The 24600-nt window shown below is 39.2% G+C and overlaps 1 protein-coding gene across 3 annotated transcripts in view; it reads left to right on the top strand.

Annotated features, from left to right (window-relative positions):
- Window positions 1-24600, top strand: part of FAM110B (family with sequence similarity 110 member B) — a 137215-nt gene that overhangs the window by 58438 nt on the left and 54177 nt on the right. For 2 of the 3 annotated variants that reach the window (XM_033126852.1, XM_033126851.1), the window contains one exon: window positions 18935-19023. The gene's annotated coding sequence lies outside the window, so the exon portion shown is untranslated. Of the gene's footprint in view, window positions 1-13575; window positions 13764-18934; window positions 19024-24600 lie in introns of those variants that run through there. The other variant, XM_033126850.1, reaches the window with a different exon arrangement.

Genomic DNA, 24600 nt, shown 5'->3' with positions numbered 1-24600 from the left:
AGAAAACTGCTTTATTACAACTATGAGGCAAATAAAAAAAAATTGGTTAGAAAAGCTGAAGAGGCAAAATAACTGGGGGAAAAAGGTGTTTTAAATGGGTGTTACCAGTGATTAACTGTTTAAAATAAGTATTTCAAGGGCTTACAAGTAGAAGAAATATTCTCAGGTCCCAATTAAATAATCTCAATATGGAGGCACAATGTGACATTCAAATCAATAAACTATAACCGTTGTAAATTCATGTAGAATTGTCATCTTTTTTCTTTATATATAGTATACTACATAGAAATAAGAAATTGGAAGCTTCAGAATTTTATTTTAATTTAAAATAAAAATAATTTTATTAGGATATCAAATCAGTAATAAAACCTTTTTAAAAACTTAGACTATATTGGTAATACTGGTTTTCTATGTAATATGGGGTATTGGATTCTTAGGTAAAATATACAAATCTGAAGTGTACTAGTTTGATAAGTATCTGGGGGTGCCAAAAAATGTATACAAGTGGACTCTTTGGTCAACGTTGCCCAAGCAGTAGCTCACTGTAATCAGAAGTGTCTGGACGCTGATGGTAACCACTTTGAGCACCTCTTGTAATTGCAGAAGTCGAATGTGACTTGTATTCATCTTTTGTTATCGGTATATTGAATATTACAGTTTTTATAGTTGTTTCCTTTCTTAAGATGTGTATACATATTTTTGGCATCCTCTCTATGCTTATATCTGAAAAAGAACTTTTAGCCAAAAAAAAGAACTACAAATCAATATCAAAAAGACAAACAATCCAACATGAAAAAGGGCCAAAACTTGAACAGACACTTCATGAAAGATATAAAAGCAGACCTATAAATACATGAAAAGATACTCAACGTCATTGGTTCTGAGGGACATACAAATTAAAACTACAAGAAGACACTATTTCATAGCCAGTGAAATCTATTTATATACAATGTAACCACCCTAATAAAGACATAGAACTTTCCATGAGCCCAGCACAGTCTCTTTTGTCAAATTCTAGTCAATTCCCCTTTTCACTTCAGAAGAAATCATGTTCTGATTTCTATCATAAATTAGTTTTATGATATTTTTAAATCTATGTTTTTTAATCTACATAAATGGACTCATACAGTAGTAAATATGCTTTGTGCTGGGTCCTTCCTTTCAGTATCATCTCTTCATGATTCATCCTTATTATTGTACCAGTAGCTCCTTCCTTTTGTTGCTGAGTCGTAACATCATGCGCATATGAGTATACCTGAATTGATTTATCCACATCCCCAGCAATATTTAGTGGTGTATTTTTATCTGTAAGGAATAGAACAGATTTCACTGGCTGTGAAATGGTATCTTCTGGAAGTTTTAATTTGTATTTCCCTCAGGACTAATGACGTTAAGTAACTTTTCATGTATTTACAGATCTCTTGTGTATCATCTTTTGTGAAGTGCCTGTTCAGGTTTTTGCCCCTTCTTATGTTGCATTTTTGTCCTTTGATATTGGTTTGTAGTTTTTATCTTTTTCTGCCTAAAAGTCCTTCTTCATATATAAGTATTGGATTATTTTCTCCCATTTAGTGTTTTGGGATTTTCATTTTCTTAACAGTATCATTTGATGAGCAGAAGTTTAAAAATTTTTTAAAGACCAATTTGCCTTTTTTTTTTTTCAGTTAGTGTTTTTTTGTGATTCTAGGAAATGTTTACCTGCTCCAAGATTGCAAAAACAATTCTCCTGTGTTTTTTTCTAGAAGCTTTATAGTTTTAGTTTTTAATGTTTAGGTCTATGAACTATCTCAGGTTGTTGATATTTTTGGTGTGAAGTAGTGGTCAAGGTTTTACTGTTTTTCCAACTGAATATTTTAATTGTTCTATCATCATTTGCTGAAAATACTTTTTATTCTCCATTGAAGTTTCTGAGTTCCTTTGTCAAAAATCAGTTGTATATTTATGGATGTATATCTGGACTCTCTTCTGTTTTATCGATCTGTTTATTCTTATTAACACCACATGTTGGAATTTCAGTGTCTTTATGAAACAGCTGCCCGTCCTCTGGGAGGAGGATACTTTCCTGTCATTGGGAACACAGAGGAACCACCACCTAGATTCCTCATAGTGTTTCCCATTTCCACAAAATGTGAAATATCACCAATACATGATTCTGACATGGAATTTTGCAAGTGGAATGTGTTTTGGCATCAGATGACTTCAGTTTGTTCAGACATGAAAAAATTGGTGTAATACATTTTGTTTCACTGCAGTGTAGGTCCAGAAATAATGCTGAAAAGAAATATGTATGAAGGCATGAGTGAGCACAAACTACAGAGCAGCCCAAAACTAGTAAATCAGATAAGTTAACTGCAATTCCAGTTAATTTCACACAATTGAGACCAACCAGTGTTTACAGTAGCAGTGCTTTTGTATTGCATTTTCTTGATTGCCAGTGGGGTTTTTATTTCCCCCCTGCAGAATACATTCTCCCAAAAGGTACACAGCACACAGCATATTTTGGGAGGACAAAAATTAAGTTATGTTGCAGAAAGATAAAAAAGACGTACAAGAAATTCTATGTAAGTTCCATTGCTAAAAATAAGGAAATTTTAAGAAGAGTAGTCATTACAAATCAAGAAAGATTTTCCTTCTCTGCCTTTCCTCTCTTGGCCTGTCCCGGGCTGGGGTTTGAGGCAGGAGGACCCTGCCCATCTATGCAGGGCCCTCGCTCTCTCACCTGGAGCTCAGGGAGTTGGAGTATTAATTCTTGTTTATTGGACCACTCATCATTACCGATGGAGGATCAAGGCCTGTAAGATTTTCTACTTACTTCACCTAGAGAAACCAAGATCCACTCTTTTGTGTGGATGAACTATGCCCACTGTTGACAAAATAAAAGTAGCTAAACTCTCCCCTCCGGCACCAACGCCCCCCACCTTCAGGATAACGGAACACCAGGTACTGCCTTTTTAAAATCTGGCATTGACTCACATCACATATTCAAATTGTTTTTGTTCCTACTCAACAGTAAAAACAAATGCGAAAATTATGCTTTGTGGAAAGATGATTCAAACTGTAAGAGCTTTTCAGTTTATAAAATGTGTAAATGTCATCAAGATGTCAGGTGGGCAGTTTCTGTCACTGCCCTCTGAACTCCTACAGTGCTATTCCATTGACCTTTTATTAAATGGTCAATGGAATCGACCTATTCCATTGGCCGTTTATTCCCATTACAGACATTTCTGCAGTAGTAATTTAAAAGCCTTCTATATAATTTAGTAAGCGAACCACTTGTGTAGGCTTGACTCGGGCTTTATGATGAAAAGCATTCATCGTGTGCTATTCCATGTACGAGGAATTGACTCTCTTCTTCATTAGAAGACCTGCCTGCAGTGCAATTAAAATAGCTTCTCCCTGAATGGGAGCATTGACTTGGCAAAGATATGAGCAGTCATTCAAGTGGAATATAATCGAATACTTGAAATTTAAATTAGTTGTAATCTGACTTTGTAAACAAAGTAAAAGAGAAACCTAAGAAAGTTTCCTTCAGGTGAATTCATGTCCTTCAGATCACTTCCAGTTTTAAAGCTAATAACATACACACAATAAAAGTAATATGTAATGAAGCTTATCTTTTCCATGTACTTGTTCTCTCTGATACGCGATACTGGGCTTAGAAAAGGTGCCCTACATAGAGAGAACCCACATCTGCAAAAATGACTTTCAAATATCACTGGATATTTACACTGTTCCAGAAATGTTTGGAGGAATAACTTTTTTCTTTATTGTGTCCATAAAGCATAAATTGTTAACCCAAGAAAGAGCCTTAAATAAGTGACACAGATTTGCTTCTTTATTTAGAAACTATTCAGATGTTCATATTTTCAAAGGATTATTTCTCTTCAAATAGCTTCTTCCTCATTCTTGAAGGACACAATATTTTTTCTGTTGAAGTCAGTGAGTGGTAATTGTCACTGCCTTTAACAGGCTTACATAATGAAAAGTTATTTTTTTGCTCTAAAAGAAGACATGGAAAGAGATCTCTACATATGAAAGTAGAAAGAGAAATATAGGAAATCCAGATACAGAAAATTAGTCCCCATTTATGAAAAACTCAACATTCAGAAAGAAACTGAGGGGTGATTATTTTCAGAAGGAAAAAAAAGTCTTGGCTTTAGAGGTAATTACACATTTAACTATATAGATGGTATAGAGTTCAACTTGCTTCAAGTCAAGTTTCTGTTAAACAAATCCCATTTGTACATTAATTTCTATTGTGGAACTTAAACATTGGTCCCTAGATATAATAAAGTTACTTTAAAATGTACACATATAAATGGAAATACCTTTCTGAAAAAACCATCAGACCCTTATCTATTAATGATACTGAGCTATGGTTCACAAGGTTTTTTAAACTGCAAAAGTAAAAATAGAGTTTGGATAGGCAGACACGCTGAAAGGTCATTGCTTTATTTTAAACTCAATTCCCGCTATAGTAGTAACAATCCATAAAGCTTCAGAAACATGCCAAGGTTCCAGTCAATCTTGAATCGTGCTAATGTTTCTAACTTTATATCCAAAGAAATTATTTTCCATTTTCTCCATCACTTAAACTTACTGGCTTCTTTCCAGATATTCGAACCTGGCCATATCTTCCAAGTGTGTAAGAATGCCTTTGAATAAAAGGAGAGAATTATCCAAATGGCTAAGGAAAGGAATATATATCTGAGGCGCACTTAGCAATGAGGACTTGTGCCAGGGCCAACAGAGTCTTGCCCTAATGTTTAATAATAATCAGCAAATTGACTGACAGTCCAGGCTGAGCTTTTGGTTCCCACTCTAATGGTTTGATTGATGGCTGGGAACGATGAGCACATCAGAACCGTGTTTTCTGAGGCTGCCACTTGCTTACTAGCTGGTTAACAAAGCTAATCTGTACTGTGTAGATGGGCTGTAGGACAGATCAGATGACCAGGGCAGTGGGGCAGCAAGGATCTCTGACCCAGAGACACCTGTAGTTTTTTCTTTTCCTTGGGTGGGAGTGGGAGAAAAATACAGAATTTGAATAGACAGTTTATGTTCAATGTTAGTAATAGCACAGTAGAAAAATTAAACAATTCACACAAGTCAGCCATACAGTGGCATTAGCCCCTAGACATTGTTGCTGTATGTAGTCACACAGATATATGTGTGTGTGTGTGTCTGTGTGTGTGTATACACACATATACACAGAGACAATTTTAACAAAAAATGGAGCCATAACATATACTGATTTACGACTCAATATTCAGCTATATTTCCATTAAATACTATTCCACAGTATAACTTGAATAACTGCATGCTGTTCCATTAATTTTATTTATTCACTGTCATTTATGTAACCAATTGGATATTGTTGAATAAGATTTTCTTTCTTTTTCTCTGCAAAGTATGCTGTGATATATACCTTACTTGTATTTTTATTTTTTTGCACATATCCTCAATTATTTCTAATTTATTTTTGCACATGATCCCAATTATTAGGATGATTTTCCCAAAGTGAATAGCCAGGAGAAGCAGCATATATACACATTTGTAAAAATTACAAGAAGTTTTTCCACATTGCCTCAGAAAAAAAAGTTGTGCTTATTTAAGTTTCAGAGTTTCTAGATGTTGTTACCAATCTCTTAACAATATAACATGTCCCATCCAGGTTATGTTCAGGGCATGATGGTTACATGTTTATATTATCTACTTTTTTTTCTGGGAGAGGGTTGGTCTTTCTAATAATATTATCATTTGCCTGGATGTTTTATTTTGCCATCAGCCAAGCAGGGAGAACTTAGATAATGTTTGCAGAATCCTGGGCACTGCCTCAATGCTTTCTTTATGTAGTAGCTCTTTTAATCCATATACCTTCATCCTCATGTTACAGGTGAGAAAATTCAAACATAGAGAAATTAATTTACCCAAGGTTACCAGCTGGAAAGTAGCTAGATTGGGAAAATATATTGGGGTAGAAAGTGAGAAGTAGATTGTTCTAGCAACATAATTCCCCCCAAGAGGTATCATTCAGGCTATAACCTCCTAAGTTTTGATATGACCCTTTTGCGTGTCCTTTTGCCTCTACTAACTTAAAAAGCATCAGAAAGATCCCAGATAAATTTCATAGCAAATTATGTTCTTGTAATTACATATTTGTTTAGATTAAGAGTGTAATCTTTCAAAGTTAGTAATGTTAAAACATAATGATGAGCATTCATGCCACGGATACTTGAAGTTCCTCCATGTAGCGTCGTCCCATGTTCACAGTGCCCGTGGGTGCAATGTCTCAGCTTTGTCATTGACTAAAGGTGGTAATCACAGTAGAACAGTAAGGACAGAATTCCATGTTTGAAGAAAATGCCTACAGCAAATGCCCAGGACTGACTCTCAGCAACCTCCTAGTTTGGTGGTTCCCCTTTCTGAAAACCCTCCCCTTCCGTCAGGCTCTTAGGGGCTTCCTTCCCTCACCTATAGGCTCTGTCGAGGGAGGGGCCATATCCCAACCCTTGATCACTTATTAGGGACTCAGTATACATTTCTTAAATTAATGAAGCAGTGTCCCCTTAGTATTTTAGGTTCCTAAATAACCCTGTCTTCTTTGTCCTAAACTTTCATTTCTGAAGACCTATAAGTCAGGATGCTAAGGATTGATCTTATTAGTTATTTTAAATCCTTCCCATTAAGGTAAAAATCACTGATGTCTTAAACCACAACAGTTGCTTTGTTGCTCTTAAAGAGAGTTTGTTAGGAACGTTAATTTTTTTAAAAAATATTTTATTGCGGAAGGGGAACAGGACTTTATTGGGGAACAGTGTGTACTTCCAGGACTTTTCCAAGTCAAGTCGTTGTCCTTTCAGTCTTAGTTGTGGAGGTCGCCGTTCAGCTCCAAGTCCAGTTGCCGTTGTTAGTTGCAGGGGGCGCAGCCCACCATCCCTTGCGGGAATCGAACCAGCAACCTTGTGGTTGAGAGCCCACTGGCCCATGTGGGAATTGAACTGGCCGCCTTTGGTGTTAGAAGCATGGAGCTCCAACCGCCTGAGCCACCGGGCTGGCCCAGGAACATTAATTTTTAATTGCCAGAATGTCTGTTCATTCTGAGCACTCTACTGTCTGCATGCCATTTAGACGTGTGTGTTCTGACACCAGCAGGTCTTTACATATGCATGAAATGTCCATATGCATCCTACGTTACCAGCTCATGAACAAACCCATGTTTAACTTGTAGACCTATGTAAATGTAAATGAAAGGAAAATGGGAGTTTTAATTTCTGAGGATATAAAAGTCCCTTTAGTATGCAATGCTTACATTTGTGTGCAGTGAGAGATTTAAAAAATCCTCTGCATTTGATTATTTGACTTTGTAATTAAGAAACAGTCTTTTGGGTAACAAAAGCTGCTCTAGAAGGCAGGTGAATCAAAAAGATGTTTTCTTAAGAACAATGTGTTTGTGAGTTAGAATCCTGAAATGCAGAATAAAACTGTCTTAACAAAGGTCTTTCTTCCTCTGTTCATTAGGCATATATATATGTGCTTTTTGCATCAAAATTTCAAAACTTTCTTATGTTACCCTAATCGTTCAGTTTTCTTAGCTTTCCCTTTTTCACTATTATATTCCAGTTATCTTATTAATTCTGCCCACCTGCACGGATGTGCCTCTGTGGGGTCTTCTCAGTTTGGGCCTTGGTCTACTGAACGTTGTGGTTACCATTCTCGTAGCAGGGTCAAGAGCTCGCCTCCATCATGGGAGTCTTGTGTACTTCTTATAAAAATGTTAGCCCAGTGTAAGTAGGGGTCATGTTTTCAGATAGGAGGTCAAGGGCCTGACTGGGTCGTTTTAGGATGTGAGGAGGTTTGGGGGCTGGGAGACCTACGTGGCTTGCTAAGTTTGTAGGTATGTGGTACTTTGAAGCCCTGGGGCCCGGGTGCTACATGTGAGAAGGGTACTGAAGGGTCTGTGACATAAGCACGTGTAAATTTTGTCTGTATGAATCTTTCTGAGGGTCAGTCCCATAGCTAAGAAATTATTTTTTCTTTCACCATGTGACTTCTGGCTTCTAGACCTGAGAAATCAGTTACATTCTTGGTTAAAGAGGCATGACTGGGCTCATGCCAGTGCACTGTTGACCTATGATAAAGCCATTCCAAAGTCCGAAAGTACTGACTGTGGTAGTCCGTCTGTTGGGTGGGCTGGGATGACAGAAGGCCTCATAGGTTTCCTACTAAGGGATGTAGCAGGAAGGTGGTCCAAGGAAATTGAGAGAGGGAACCCCTGGGAGATGATCCATCCCAGCACTGTGGGCAAGCACCGTTGACATGCTGTCCAGCCATGCAAGGCTGTGTGTCCTGGAAAGGCCCTCTGTGAGGGTGTATGACCTGGCCATATCTTCAACTTACAGATAGATGTGGTGTGTTTGAGGCTGTCAGACAGCCCACTGCTAGCCACTGGAAGCAAGCAAGCCTCCATGACCACGTGTCTTCTGAGCCACCCTCCCCCGGCATACCTTTACAGTTGTCTCATTGTCCCCTACCCTTCCATCTCTCTTCACCAGTACTATAAAATATGAATCCTTAGAAGAAAAAGAAGGGACAAGCAATGGTGTGGACATACCTGTGAGAAGACACTTCAAGATGCCCAACTGGATTATAAACCGTGTCCTACAGAGAAAACGCATGCAGTCTGCTTACGTATCCTGGCAAGATAATTGTCCAAACATAATCATCTTTCTCAGCAGGCGCCTTCCCAGGAGGCCCCCCAGGGCTGACTTGCGGTGTCCTGCTCTGCCATACAAAGGAACCTCTGAGGCTCTATTCAGGCTTGGAGGGGTCACTTCATGGTAAACAGGGTGGATGCTAAGAATCTGAGAAAACAGGGAGCTGAGGGCTGCACGCGGCCTTTGGAGCAGCTGGAGTAATTTCCCAGCCCAACCATGTTACAACTGCATTGAGCATCCCATGTACCACATTCTTAAAAAATAAAATGAAAAAAACAGAAAGAAAGAAAAACCCATGTGTGTGGGTATTATGAACAGAGAAGGAAGGGCCGCCAATGACGCAGTGGTTGTCCTACTCCTGGTAGCCAGAGGAGACTTGTGCAGCCTGCGCATTCTTTTCTTTTCCTTGGAGTGGTGGACTAGAACCCCTCACAAGGCTAAGGGGAGCCGATTGTTAGTATCTCTGCCCAGTTACACGTTCAGGGAATTTGTGTTGGGGACCTGCAATTCCACCGTGGAAATGCTACAAGCCGTCTATTCCAACATTCTCTGACCCACCACTCTTTATGTGGGCTGGTGTCTGTGGCTCATCCTGGACCATCCTGGACACTGGCCCTTGCTCTCTCCCCTGGCAGAATTGCGGCAATAGAGTTGGGTTGGAGGTACCCCAGCCAAATGGGAGAAATATCAGCCCTGGTGGCCCAGCTTGTGGTCAGGCCCCCCACTCCCAGGTCTCTGTAACTCAGAACAGAAACAGCTGCCCTGGGTCTCTTCCAACAAAATGGGAGTTTCACAAACAACTGAAATTGAGGCACTTCTGGTGACAATATTATGATGAGTCTAAAGTTATCTGGGAGCCATTAATCGTGTTTAATATGTGAACCTGATTTCTTTTCCAAGGGGAAAAAGCTATAACAGAGTTCCACATGGAAATTCTCGATGTATCGGCTTTCTTCTCCACAGGTTAGAGAATCGAAAAAGAATACGAAGAAGCCCATTCAGTGAGGTAAACTGTTTCTGTGGTGACTCTGCTCCTTGCCCAGTGTAGCAAATGTGAAATGTACACGTTTTTATTCTATGTGCAAGGAAGGGTAAGTGAAGGTTTTGACTTGAAAGATAGTGGGAACCTATTACTAGAAAGAACTGGAAGGAAGGAATGAATGGCAGTCATATTTCCAGAGGGCTTTGCCCTAACCCTTTTCGTCCTCTCACGGCTCATCCTGGACCATCGTGGACTGCTAGCCCTGCTCCCTCCCCTGGCAGAGCTGGGTTGTTTGCAGCTGTGTGCTGTTTGCAGCTGTGTCTCCACTCCCTTCTGTGTCCTCTGGGTCCCTCGGCCTGTCCAGGACCTTGACAGCACTCTTGGCCCTTGCCCACACTCCGGCCAGAAGCCTCCTTCAGACACAGACCACCCGACTCTCCACCCCATTTGCATGCTTTCACAGCAGCCTGTACTCCCCGGCAGCTTACACTATCATAATTACTCAGTTGTTAATGGATCACTTAATGTTTATCTCCCTCATTGGAATGGAAGCTCCGTTAGGAATCAGACTACTCTGGTTCACTGCCTGCAGTATTCCCAGTGTCCACAGTCCTGGAACATAGTAGGTGACTAAAACTGTTCATTGAACAAATGGATGCTTTTTCAGAATCAAGGACAAGATGATTGAAATGCAAAGGCAGAGAGCTTATTCCAGAGGTTAAAAAATATATAGGCTCACCTCACAGAATGGCAATAAAAAGTATTACCAATTAACTGTTACTCAGTTTCAGACAAATGTTGGTTCTAATCGTGCTGAAAGATAAGACCCAAGAAAGGACAGTTGCTTCCTTCTCTTAAAATGCATCTGCTAATGTCTTATACAAAATAGGCATAGACAAATTAGTGAAACGGCTTTGTAAAAGTGCCCCCTTTTTTGAGCTCCCAGTCTGTTAAATGAAGGGGAAGCAGAGCTGTTGGCTGTTTCCTAGATAAATGTCTAGAAGTTTTACTAGTTTGTATCCTGGCAGCCTCTAGGGAGCTGAGCTGTAGGCCAAATCATTGAAGCCAAGTCCTCTTGGAGTTTCAGCTCCTGACAGTGGTGATTGCGCTTTCATAATTCACAGGGATGATGCTAGCACACGCAGCATTTTCTTCAGCAGGCTTGTCTCCATCATATTTTCTGAATTTCTGTTTGTGCCTACATTTGTACACAATTTCTCACTCTTGAATTTATGGACCATGAGTTTCTTTGCTTTCCCTGGAAGTTTATGAGCCATGTCCTTCCTTTCCCTAGTTTATTTCCCAATCAGTTTATGGTATACAAAGATTGAAGGATGAAAGATGCCCCTCAGTCAGTATTACGTTTTCATGGCTACTAATTAATCCCTGGGAATATTTGGTTCTTTAGAGCAAATCATAATGGCTGTTGAACTTGTCAGCATTTTATAAAGGTTTTCAAGTAAAAGTCAAAGCAAACCAAGACTACAAAAATGAAAAGTTTGCATATTATCATTGGACTGGAGCTAGACTGGTAGAACAGACTAATTTCTGGGAATTAATGAAAAATAAATTTAACAGATTAACAGATTTAATTAATATCATCCCAGGACTGTTAATTTTGTAGAACACATTGAGAAGAAAGGGAAAACAAATAGAAGCTGCAGGGACAAAAGTTGCATTTGACTATTTAACTTCTCTCTACTTTTCACGTCAGAAGTTATTTTAAATTTAATTAAACACATCATTATAAACTTTCCCCAATTTATATTCCATAGAAACATTTTTCAAATGTATATCATTTAATCTACAGAGGGTGCCAAAAAAAGGAACACATTTTAAGAAAGGAAAACTATTAAAATTGTAATGCTCAATATATACTGATAACTAAAAGATGAATCCAAGTCACATTTGACTTCTGCGATTACAAGAGGTGCTCAAAGTGGTTACCATCAGCGTTCAGACACTTCTCATTACAGCGAATTACTTCTTGAGCAACGTTGACCAAATTGTCCACTTGTATACATTTTTTTGGCACCCCTGATATCTTGCAAGTCATTAGTGAAATGTAATTATAAACTCACAATTTCCTGAAAATTCCTTTTAAGATCGGTTCATATAGATATAGATTTAAGTGAAATTAGTGAATATTACATACCCAAAAAGAAGTTGGTGAAATAATTTTTGTTACCACAGTGAAAACCAGTAATGGTTCTGTATGATTAATCAATTCTGCCACTAGCTTGTCACCATTAATTACTTCTAAATGGTGTTTTTGATAAATTATACAATGGAGAAGTGCTTAGATTCTTCTCTTTTGAGTAGTGTGTACTAGAAAAGAAGGTACAGGATATAGTGTGATGAAAAGATTGCTACTATAAATAATAGCTTAATTTAGAACGCACTTTGTGCAAAGCCAAGCTCCGTGCTAAGTGCTTATAGCTCAGGGGCAATAATCCTGCATAGTATCTCCCATTATTTCAACTGAGACACAGAGAAATCTAGTCACTTGCCCAGTCACACAAGTAGAAAGTAGCTAATCCAGAACTTAAAGCCAGGCAGTCTGGCTATTAGAATGCATGCGTTTCATCTGTGCATCTAACTGCCACTCATAGGATTTGGCTTCTAGAACTAATTTTACCATTTAATTGTGCAGTGGGCAAACTTTTTTTTGTTAATGGAAAATAAACAATGTAAATACGGTATTGATAATATAAAAATTAAAGGCTTATGAAAACTCAAAGGTCAAAGGGAATACAAGCAAGTAATACACAGATCATTTCCTTAAAAGATAAATTTTAATATATAAAATAAAATCTAAGATTTTATTTTTCACTTCCCCCAAAATTTGTGGGCATGAATGCTTCTGAATCTGACCAGCAAAATTTCTGTTTTGGTTCAGTACGTTAGTAGATTAACTGTATCATCAAGTTTGGTTTGATTGTCGTAAGTCATAGAAGTTAACAGAATTTACTTTGAAAATCTGTTGTTTTCATAATGGATTTCCCGTTTTTTTCTTAGCTATGAGTTTTATTCAACTGAGTTTTTTGATTCAACTTAGAGCTCGATTCAAAATAAGATAGCTTATTTGATAACTGGTCATCTTTGTAGGCTTAATCTAGGCAAATTATGCAATATTTTACTGAAGACCATACAAAAACCCCACAATGATTTTAACTCCATAATAATTTTACCTGGCTTCAAGAGTGGGCAAATTTCTTTAATTTTTGCTCTTACAATGACTTCTGATATCCCTTTTCCATCCCATGTAACTCTGAATTATTATTCATCATTGTAGTCAAGATTATGGTTTTGACATCTTGATGAGTATTTTTTTACTATGCATGGAAATTTGCACGGTATTTCAAACTACATTGGAGACGAATTAGGACTTTAGGACAAGTTAAGTGGCAAATTGGTAATCAGGGTAAATAAAGGGAGACTCAGATTTTATAGAACTACCAGTAATATCTTCATGGTATCAGTTGCATTATTTATTCCTCAGTGCAGGAATCTGTAGTTTGTCAAGTGGTAGTACTGTACATTGATTTAACCACTCTTTGTTTCTCTAGATTGGAGAAAAAACAAGTATGCACTTTAAAAATCACTTACAGTTTACAAGGTGACAGATTAATCCTCAAAATGACGGGAAATCAAGATGATTTTGTCTGTGGGGTTTAATTTATTAAAATTTAATTTGCTCGTGTGCTTTGCTCCAATAGCTCTATGCTAGCAAACTAGCTATAATTAGATTAGCAGCCTGCTAAACGCTGGTGACAGCCTGCGCCTCAGAGAGCATGTGCTGGATTCTGCCCGAGCCTCTCATTGGCTGCTAGCACTGCTGCTCACCAGTTTGATAGGTTTCCACTGTACTCTTTATGCATTGGAGACATAGATACAGAGATACTCTACTGTGTTCTGGCAGCGGTGGAGGTGCTTAGCTGGTAACGTTAAAGAAGGAAGAAGGCATTGAGGAGAAGGCGTGCGTTTGTCTTTGTTGTAGAGCGTCTCAGCACTCACTGACTGCCAGCTGCCAACGGAGATCAGTGAGGAAGTTTCAGTTCATGGTAATTACTTTGAGTCTTTATCTCACAGGGAAAACATGGCCATGCATGAAATGAAGCGTGTTCATCGTGTCATCTGTTTAATTTGCTCTAGCTTTTTTGTTAATAGCATGCATACTCCAGCGTTCCATACTAAAATATGTGCTCCTGGAGAAGGCTTGGCAGGTAAACAGCTACCCTATTCATGAAGGAATTTTACCTGGATTCAAGAGTGCATGTGCTGGGAAGTGATTCTTATTGGTTCTCTTCTGTTTCGGAAAACCCGATGTTGCATCGATTTAGGTGTGTTTGGAGGTGTGTTTCAGTGCCTGGTTGACTTTGTATACATTGAGTCCAGGCTCCCCTGAATAATGAGCATTCAAGGAGTGAGTTCAGTGAAACACACTTTAATTAGGAAGGGGGAGCAATTCTCCTGATGTCAGTGCAGGGTTGTATCAGAAGTAATGTGCTATTGTTTCTTCAAAGATGAGTGCAGCCTTCATTTTGGATGGTTTTCTTTGTTTCATCTTTTGTAGTTTTCATTAAGCTTTTTTAACAAAGAGAATGTTAGCATATCCCATTCTGCCAAAAATACTTATAGGTATGTATTCAGCTGTGCCAAAGAGAATTTTTCACTCCAGGCTTTGTTTAACAGGGATGTTGCTTTTGGAGTTGAAATTAATCACAGGAAGGTGGGGTTCTTACCACTTGGATTAATGTTAGACAACATTTTTAAATTTCTATTAATGGTTGCCTGGATTATTTTCCAAATTAAACAGTAAGTAATCCTAAATTCTGTAATAAAGATGGTACATTCTGAAGGAAAAATATTTAAATGGCCAAGGCTGAGCTGAAAGAAACCCAAACAAACGCAGTATGAGTTTTTGCTTCTCATTGTACCTTCTTCATAGAGTTCTGTTTTATTCCAGAAGAGCCCTGTGCTACCATTTAGTCCTCAAGCTTAAAAATTGACCTGCTTACTGTATGTATCAGACTGTGGAGACCACAGAAACTTGTATACTGAGTCACCAGTCACACGGCTGGCTGGCTGCCACCATGCGTCTGGTATCAGTGGAGAGCCCTACTGATACCTGAAAGCTGTCAGGAACTACTTCCCTGCTCCTGAAAAGCCAAACGTTGCCATTTAAGTATTTTGTTAAACTGACTGCTTGATTTAAAACTATATACTGGTTAAAGGGGTTCGGTATATTCTTTGGTAGAGGAAAACTTCAGACTACCAACTGCTTCACTGCCCCTCTTCCAAACTACCTCCCTAATCCATCCTGAGATATAATAAATCATCCAGTGTAGTGTTTTACTCAAATACCAGGTTTATGGAAAAGAATAAGGAATATTATGAAAGTTGATCATTAATTGGAATACAGTACATCTATAATAAGAAAGTTTGATAGTCATTTATTGTAATACAGGGTCTTTATGACTTTAAGCAATCTGCAGTGTCTTCAGTTTTAAGTTACCATGTGTGCTGAAATGAACATGAGAAGGGTCGCTCTACTTACTTCCCATTTGGACTCCCTCGTGACAAACCACGCCTCGTTCAGATTTCAGAAGGTCGTATAGCAGTGGCAAGCACGCAGTTTCGATTATAGCGATGTTTCTCTTCACATGTCCAGACCCCGCTCTCCTGTTTCACTCCTTTGTTCTTTACCTGACATACTTCCTGCTGCAGACATAGAGAATAACCTTTCTCTGTACCCACAGTTAGACTTGGATGCTCATTTTGAGAAGAATAAATTGATGCGATTCCAAAGTTGACTTTCCCTCTCCTCTTAATCTCCTGAAGTCCTTCCTAAATTACCTTGGTCTTAGAGAATTTCTAAGAAGTAGGCTACCTTAAAAGTGAATTATTGTCAAATAAATATTGTTAACCTCGTTTTGTGAGCATAGCCCTGTTAGGCTGTGTGTCACTGAAAGCTGTGGGAAGCTTTCTAAGTGTTGATCCAAGGGCTGGATCTTAAAAGACTTTCTGTGTCTAGGAGGAACTTCTTAAAAACGTAATATAAATTGTACCTGTATATTGTGTAATGTACTGTCATATCCCAAAGGGCCTTCCATGTATACTAAAGGGATATTTTTCTAATAGTATTAAATAAATTGTTATTTGTATTTTTGCAAAGTAACAAAATCTGTACTTTTAGCCTCAACTGAATCACCTCTTTGTTTTTCTGCAGTAGGGGGAATCTTTATATATTTCTAACATAAGAAAATAAAAATAAATTTCTTGGACACTTTAAGATTTTGTTCTCTCCCCACCATATAATTCCATAGCTCTTTACTGATGAGAAAATGACATTTCTGACCAATCAGAACACGGTCTATTAGCATGAACCAAAGTATAAAACATGTATTATTTTCAAATTAAATCATTATCTGTTGTAAGTGATACTGTCTAACTTTTTCTCCTTAGGCGCTTGTAATCACAGCAGGAAAAATGGTCATTAGTTTAAAAAAGAGAAGTCACTTCATGTAGATTATGATGTGTTACAAAACAACTGGGCTGAACAAGGCCTAAAAATAATTGTAAAAAAGGAAGGAGCAAAGGAATAGCAATACATGCTCTTTCTTGTAAGTAAGACCTTAACCCTTTTGCCGTGATGGTTGGATATATCCAAATGAATATATCAAAAATTTTTATAAATAAAAAATGTCATTTATGTAAAAAGCAGCTCAAATTGTTATTATTAAATGCATAAAATAGTCAAAATACCAACTTTTTTGAGGATTTCTGACACTTTTTTAAAAAAAAACTTGAAATCAATGCAGTGAGTTAAGGTGATGTTATGACTGGTCACATGGGTGTCTTGATATCAAGAGAACTGAGGGAGATCTGTCATTAGTAATGGATAAATATTTCAGGGTTGACCCTCCTAAAATTTCCTGGATTAGGAAGTTATTTGCAGTGACACTAGGCCTCTCATCTCAGTGTGTTTATTTTTTCTTTCATTATCTTATTCTATAATTCGGGGCACCTACCATGTGCTAGGTTCTGTGCTAAGCATTAGCAAGAGAAAGATAGAAGACACAGCCCCTCGCTGCAAGAAGCAGCCTACTGAGGAGGAGAGACAACAAAATAAATAATGGGGTGCAAAGAGCAGAACAGAGGCACTTAGCTTGGTGATTCCAAGGAGGGCTGACCTGTTCTCTAGAAAGGTTGGGGGAAGGGAAGGCTTCAGGAGGAGCAAGAGAGCAGTGCCTGATGTAGAACATACTGTATCCCACCCGTCTTGTACCATGTCCACTACTGCTAACGCTAAATGGGGATCGCTGTGGGTCACTGATCTATTTCATATTTTATATTGACTTTCAGTTTCACCATGTCATCTTATTTCTGATCTGTAATAAATTGACCCTTGAACAATGCAGGGGTTAGGGGCCCTGACCCCTGCGCAGTCGAAAATCCGTGTACAACTTTTGACTCCCCCAAAACTTTTAACTACCCTCAATATCCGCAGGGCATTGTCTCCAGGATCTCCTTTGGATATCAAAATCCACCAATGCTCAAGTCCTCTATATAAAATGGTCTAGATCAACGCATACAGTCAGCCCTCCACATCTGCAGACTCCCAACAGAAGGTAGAAAATAATATAGGTACTTACTGAAAAAAATCCATGTATTTGTGGACCTGCATAATTCAAACCCATGTTCACGAGTCAACTCTATAAATCATTATTTTTTTTCTTACTCCAGCTACCTCTGAATAGATTGTTACATGGAAGTATTTTTACTTTAATATATTTACATCACATGGAATTTGAAAAAACGTTTAAATGTATGCAGTAATTTAAAAATGCATCTTAAAGAAATCGCAAAATACTTTCATTACTGTTGTACACTTAGTGATTACTTTTGGAACTGTTCGCATTGCCAGGAGTTATCATTTGCTATTGGATGCCTGTTGAATCTTTTATTTATTTAGCTAACTCTTTTATTTATTAAAGGCATTTATTTTGTATGTGCTCATTAAAGACAAGCTCATAAAATTTGGACCTTACTATGATTAAGGCCTTTTGCTCTCCTTATACATTTAATTGAATTTAGACATACTTTAAATCTTGCCACATTTGGAGGGGAAGTCTACTTTAAGTGTCACCTATTTGCATGAGATCTTGCCACCAGTAAAATGTCTACATGAAAACAGTGCATTTCTGCTGCTGCAGGACCTGCAGTCAAAGGCCTTCTTAATTCTGTGGTGTTTTGTCCTATTCCTTTTTCACAAGCCGTCCTTCCCCCACCCCTACTCTCTGAGTTGGAAGTATTCTCTTCAGAGGTGATTGTCCAAGGCAGCAGTGCCCCAGCCCTGCTGGCCTCCTTTCCATGTTCCTCCTGTCTCTGATTGCTCCTTCCCAGTCTCCTTTTCTGGCCACCTTTTAAGTAGCTGATGAAGGTTCTGTCCTTCTTCAGCTTCCATGTCACCTGCTTCCCACTGGTGGTTCATCTCTTGCCACAGACTTAGCTGCTACTTCTGTGCCCCCGCCCCCAGACTCGCTGGTCCAACCACATCAGCCTCTTGTGCTCCTCCTGCCTCCGGAGGAGCTGCCCCGCTCCGCCTAGAAAGCCCTCCATCCCTCAGTAGACACATGGCTCATTCCCTCACTGCCTTCAGGATTTTGCTCAAATATCTCCAACTGCCACCCCAGTGGGACATTCTGATATAGTATCTATTGTTTTTAGTCTCCTCTCTCTAGAATGTAAACTCAGAGGTCAGAGATTGTTGTCTTAACCCCCTGAGCCTAGCACAGAATTTGGACCCTCCATGGACCTTTGGTTCCTGTCGTGAAGGGGGGGCTGTGTACCAGATAGACTCTTGGAAACTAACGTCCTGTCTGTCATATCTCGGGTGGACTCGGACTCAGTTCCGGAAATGAGATGACATCCTGTAACCTTCATTTATGTGACTTCTTACAACTTGGTGTTTATATTCTTCCTGTATAATTGGTACCAGTAATTAAATGTCTCCCTAAAAAATATAGTTGAAGTGAACGAAACACTTAGCTTCTAAATGTAGTATGTAGTATGTAAAAACTAACACGTTTTGGTTTACCTACACATTTATCTATTTTTTTAAACTATTGACCAATTTTTAAAAGAATTTTATTTTCTGTTGCTACATATATTTAATAGACTGCCAATTTTTGTCAAAAAAGCAATAGCAATTTTTCTTCTCTATTTTTAGATATTTCATGCTGAAGAGAGTACTTTAAGAAAAAAAGGAGTCCCCGTGACTTTTGCCTACCATCCATAAAATAGTTGTTCCTCTTTCAAGTAAGTATATTGCTTTGCTTTGATCCATTCTCAGCAGAAGGTATTGATTTTCTCTTTTAAAAACCTATGTTATTATTATATTAAGACAAAGAGGCTGAGGTTTCAGGTATTTTGCTGTCTGCAAAATCAGAAAGGAGTCCCCGCCTTTGAGGTCCCAGCCAGGACCGAAATAACAGTAATGATGATTTGCTTTACCAAAGGTTTCCATGACATGTCCTCTAGTATCTGCTAATAGTTACGGTTTTTTAAAGACTGTATTATATTTACCAGTAGTCAGTAGTCAAGTAGTTAGCCGCACATGGATTTGAAGACAATGTAAAATAATGAACATCTACCTACTCCCGTGAAAAGTACAGTGTCTGTGGTTGGGGGAGGAGATGGTGTTTTCTGCCAGCCCAGATGGTTTGGGGCCAGCAGCAAATGCCCTGGGAGTTTTGGGGATAGAGGTCTTTGCAGGATGTTCTCCCAGTGGAGGCTGTTTGGCGAGGGCAGAACCCACATGCCAGCCAAGGAACAGACCAAGGGTGGGGGTGTTGGAGGACAGCCAGTAGAGTTGGGAATGTGCATGCGCCATGGAAGACACTGCTGGGTACTTTGCCCTACATCCATGCCACTCCCAAGATTTCTTCCTGGTCTCCAAAGCTGACAGAGAGCCCAGAAACATCCTACAGCCAGACCCATGAAGGAGTTGAGAAGTGGATAATCGCGGTCAGAGTACAAATGTTCCTTTCCTCCTTCTTACAGAGGGGCTGAGAGTTCAAAATCACCACATGAGGAGGTTGGAAAGGTTTGGGACATTGAGAGACAGCTATCCAGCTAACTCAGTCTGCAGTGTCGAGGAGCAGTAAAGAGCAGCCCTCGTGAGAACACAAAGTCCTAACCTCTGTGCCATAGTCCCCAGGACCCTGTGCTTTGATTTGATTGACAGCCTTCCTTGAGTCTCCATATGTAATGTACCATTGCCTATATAGTTAGTGTGCCATGCATTTTATAGTTTATTATTATTGCATTATTCAGGACATTGTTAAGTGGATGTTACTGCTCTCCAGGAACCTCAGAATCTAACTTAAGCTCACAAGTAAGAATCAGCCTGATACAGGCTGATTCTCCAACTTCTGGAAAGAGACAAAGAAAAGCCAATAAGGCCCTCTCACTCTCGTCACCATATTATTACCTTATCTTCTTACCCCAGATATAAGAAGTGATATGAAAGCCTTGGGCTTCTATTAGCTGCAAGGAACTAAATGTCTCCCATCCACAGGCCTTGTAGAGCCCAGATGATAGAATTGCACCTGGTCACAGGTGGATTTAACGGGGACTGCCTCCAATAGGGCTTGTATTCTGCACTCGACAACATTCTAGGAGCCCACACATCGCGGTTTGTTCACAAGTGAGGGGTTTTCTGCGACATGGGACTTTCAAGTGTTAAAAGCAGGAAAAGTCCCCAGCAAACAGGGCCCCCCCATTGGTCCCTCTCATGATTCCCAACACCTCTCCCCTCTCATACACAGCCGGGTGATGATAATGTTCACCAAGCTGGCTCCTGACAGCAGGTGAATTTGTAGCCCTATTGGCCAGGAAAGAACGAGGTGGGGGTGTGGGTGGAGGGTTGAGCAGACATGGCTGTAACTTCAGCTTCAGTGCCCACCAACGCTGCTAATGGACTCTACTTCTCCAAGCCTCAGTTTGCCATATGCCAGATAAGAATAACAACAAACTAGTAGGAATTTTGGAAAGGTTACATGGCATAGCTACGGGAGGTGGCTCGGACAGCATAGACATGCAGAAGTGGAGGCCCCCTCCTTTCTCCCTTCCTGACAAACTCTCTGCAGAAGATAGTATGTTACTTTCACAGGTACAACAATCCTGAGTTTTGTCAATGCTATTATTTAGCTAGGTGCTGCATCAGGAAGATGAGAAAGGATTCAACCATGTGACTCGTTAACTCAATGTCACCTGGGTTGTAAACACTAAATCCTTGCTTCTATATCTAAGTCTCAAATAATTTCAAGACATTGTGTGCAAGTTACTTGAAGTTGTTTTTCTATCAGTTTTCCCATAAGTAGAAACTTTTTTTTTTTTTATATTTAATTGGTCCAGGAAAGGACGTAGGCAATAGATATTTTTATTATTATTTTCTTTTTCAATTACAATTTTATTTTCAATGCTATTTTATATTAGTTTCAGGTATACAGTGTAGTGGTTAAACGTTTATCATTTATGCAGTGATCTCCCTGATTAGTCAAGTACCCACCTGACACCACACATAATTATTATAATATTATTGACTATATTCCCTATGCTGTACTTGACATCCCGTGACTATTTTGTAACTCCCAGTTTGTACTTCTTAATCCCTTCACCTTTTACCTCCAGCCCCCCAAACCTCCTTCCAGCTGGCAACCATCAATTTGTTCTCTCCATCTGTTTCTGTTTTATTTGTTTATTTTGTTCTCTAGATTCCACATATAAGTGAAATCAAATGGTATTCGTTTTTCTCTGACTTGTTTCACTTAGCATGGTACCCTCTAGGTCCACCTACGTAGTCGCAAATGGTAAGATACTTTTTAATAGCTGAGTAATATTCCATTATATAGACGTATATGTACCACATCTTCTTTATCCAATCCTCTATTGTTGGACACTAAGTTTCCTTGTATAGTAGAAACATTTTTTAAAGTGCTTTAAAGATTATTGTGAAAAGCATTGTCTTATTACCCAAATGTTTTCAACTGTTTTAGGCAATTTTTTGCATTTAAAGTTCATTAAAACTTCTGAGCTCTGAAATTACAGATAAGTAGCATTATGAAGACATATGTAGTATATTGTCATTACCGTTTTTCGCTACTCCTCAAAATGTACATTTAAGATTTGTTTTTAGAGTACAAGGTGATCTTTTTCAAAGCATTCCCTTGTTTATGGAAACTATAAAAAAGCAAATGAAGGCATAAAATGACCTTATAATATTCTTTTGGGTAAACTTCTGAGTTTTTTCAATCTAGAACATGAAACCTGTGTAATGTATACGTAGGTCATCTTTAAAGGAATATACAAACACCAACTTCTGTGTATGAATCATGTGATTTCAATTTCAGGAAATAGGTTACAATGTTCCCTTTGTTTTTAGTTTCTTGGTATCTTAATCAAACTGAAGTAATTGATAGTCACTTTCTCTTGGAAAGTTTCCTGTTTCAAAACTTCTCTGGGATGGATTCTCATAAGTATGCGTGCTAGGTACTTAAGAAATTGCTGGGAGCAAAAACAACCGTTGTTTTTTTTTGTGTGTTAAATGGTCCTGACCATTATGTGCTAGTTTTCCCCACACACCTTTTTCCCCCGTTTCAATGTTCCCTAAAGCTGGTCCTCCACAGCGATTGATTTGTTCCTTGCCCATGACTCATCTGCCTTTCACGCCAGCATCTCTCAGACTTTTGCCTTTTCCTAGATCAGCTCTTTGCCAAGTGAATGACTCAGAGCTCAGGTTCCACAGTACGATCAGGTGTGGCTCCTCCAAAGCCATCTCAGCTGACCTTGAGCAAGGTCTCCTCAGGAGCCAGAGAGAGCTGGCCAGGGTAATGAGACCCACCGTCCAGTCGAACAGAGCCAAGCTTTTGACCTTGCTCACAGCTTTTTATAAAAGAAGAGGAAGAGGAGGGGGCATTCTTTAGAAAAAGTAGCAGGGGTTTTAGTTGATTTATTCTCCTTATTCACAAAAATCTAATAGACCTCTGGAAGGATAGATATTGGGTTATCCCTCTCTCTAAAATAAAATAACTCCTATATTCACAAAGTTTATTTCTGTTTGGGGGCGGGGAGGTTTAACACCCATTTACTATGAAGTTCCAGAGGCCACTATTAATTACAATTTAAATTGCTAACTTACCAGCTAAGTTATTTGGCATATTAAAATGCTTTTTTTTAATCAAGTGAAAGACAAATTCTGTAAGTTACTGTGTGTGCATAGGTTTTTCTGTTGTTGTTAATTATTAATGGCTATTACAATGTAAATCAGTTAATTGCAATTGTAGTCATTGCTTGTCTACGAAGATAGTGAAAAGCTAAGCCCATCATCTGTGCAAGGCCTGCTCCAGGAGCACTGTGCTGGAGGCGTCATGTGCCTCAGCTGAAGTCTTCACTTGCCCTGCAGAGAAGGTATTAGAATCTTCACTGTGTAGACGAAGATGCAAGAATGAAAGAGGTTAAACCTCACACCAAAGGGCAGCATGTGACAAGACATATGCTGCGTATAAACCTCAAGTCTGCCTAGGCTCTTCTGTCTGACCCTTATCACACAGTTTATTTCTTTACAATGATGGGGTCATAAATGGAACGGGAAAGTGGGTTGGGGAAATTGGGCAGTGGGGAAGGTCGACTGGGAAAGTAACAGAAACATGGATGTCTGGTGGAATATTAGCATGACTTCCTGGAAACCATGGAAAGTCTTCAATTAATTAAAGAAGAGAAGAGACCAAAAAGTAACAAGAGAAAGAGAACATAGGAGCACACCCGTTAGAGAGAAAGAGAGGAGCACACATACAGAGTACTTGCAGTTGTGCCAGGAGAAAAGCTAGACTATCAAGGCCTTTTATTCTCCAACCTGTTAAGTGTCTGCTACTTAGGTGTGGATTGAAAAAGCGTTCTGACTACTCAGAAGTTCAAAGAGATGCAAAGCTCATCAGGACCATGTGGGTAGTGAGCACTGGAGTATCTTATCCTCTCCACACTCGTCTCTCTCTTTGATAGCCTGTCATTTAGCGCTTTTCCGTAGTGCTGTGGTCTAAATGGTTTTGTCCCCTGCCAAATTCGTATGTTAAAAACCTATTGCCCAATATGACGGCATTAGGAGGTGGGGCCTTTGGGAAATGCTTAAGTTGTGAGGGTAGAGCCCTCATGAATGAATTAGTGCCTTTATAAAAGAGGCTCCAGAGAGAGCGTTTGCCCTCTGTGCCATGTGAGGACACAGTGGGAAGTGTGCGACCCAGAAGAGGGCCACCACCAGAACGCAACCACCCTGGCACCTTGATCTTGGCCTTCCAGCCTCCAGAGCTGTGAGAAATAAATGTTTATTGTTTATAAGCCGCTCAGTGTGTGGTATTCTGTTACAGCTGCCCAAACAGACTGAGACACCTAGGATAAATGTGTCTCTGTGCATGGACTTCGGGTAGTGTTGGGACATACCTACTGTCACAGCTTCACCTATCTGTGAATCTTGGTCTGTCATTGTCCTGAAGTTTATCTCTTGCTTTTATTTGAGTCTCATGGGTCTAATATTCTATAGGAGACATTTGAAAAAGAGCTTAGCATCATCACTTGATCAGAGACAGTTTTCACTACGACAGTCAAGGGGAGGACCTTCCTCTGGAAGGAAGCCCCACTGAATAATTCCTGGTTCTTTATGGTGCATACCCACTTAGGCAGCCAGCCCTGCCGACTCTTCCTCGTGCATCGGCTTCTCTCCATCACAAACAACCCCACTACTGACTTAGCCAGCTGCAGCTGGTCTCTGCTCTCAGACCAATCGGATTAGTGAACAGAACATTTCTTACATTTCATCATATTACTTCCTTCCTCCTAAAT

The sequence above is a fragment of the Rhinolophus ferrumequinum genome, chromosome 14, assembly GCF_004115265.2.
Source record: "Rhinolophus ferrumequinum isolate MPI-CBG mRhiFer1 chromosome 14, mRhiFer1_v1.p, whole genome shotgun sequence".
Classification (NCBI taxonomy): domain Eukaryota; kingdom Metazoa; phylum Chordata; class Mammalia; order Chiroptera; family Rhinolophidae; genus Rhinolophus; species Rhinolophus ferrumequinum.
Note: the sequence above shows the minus strand (reverse complement) of the source record. Positions and strands in the feature narration are given on the sequence as shown.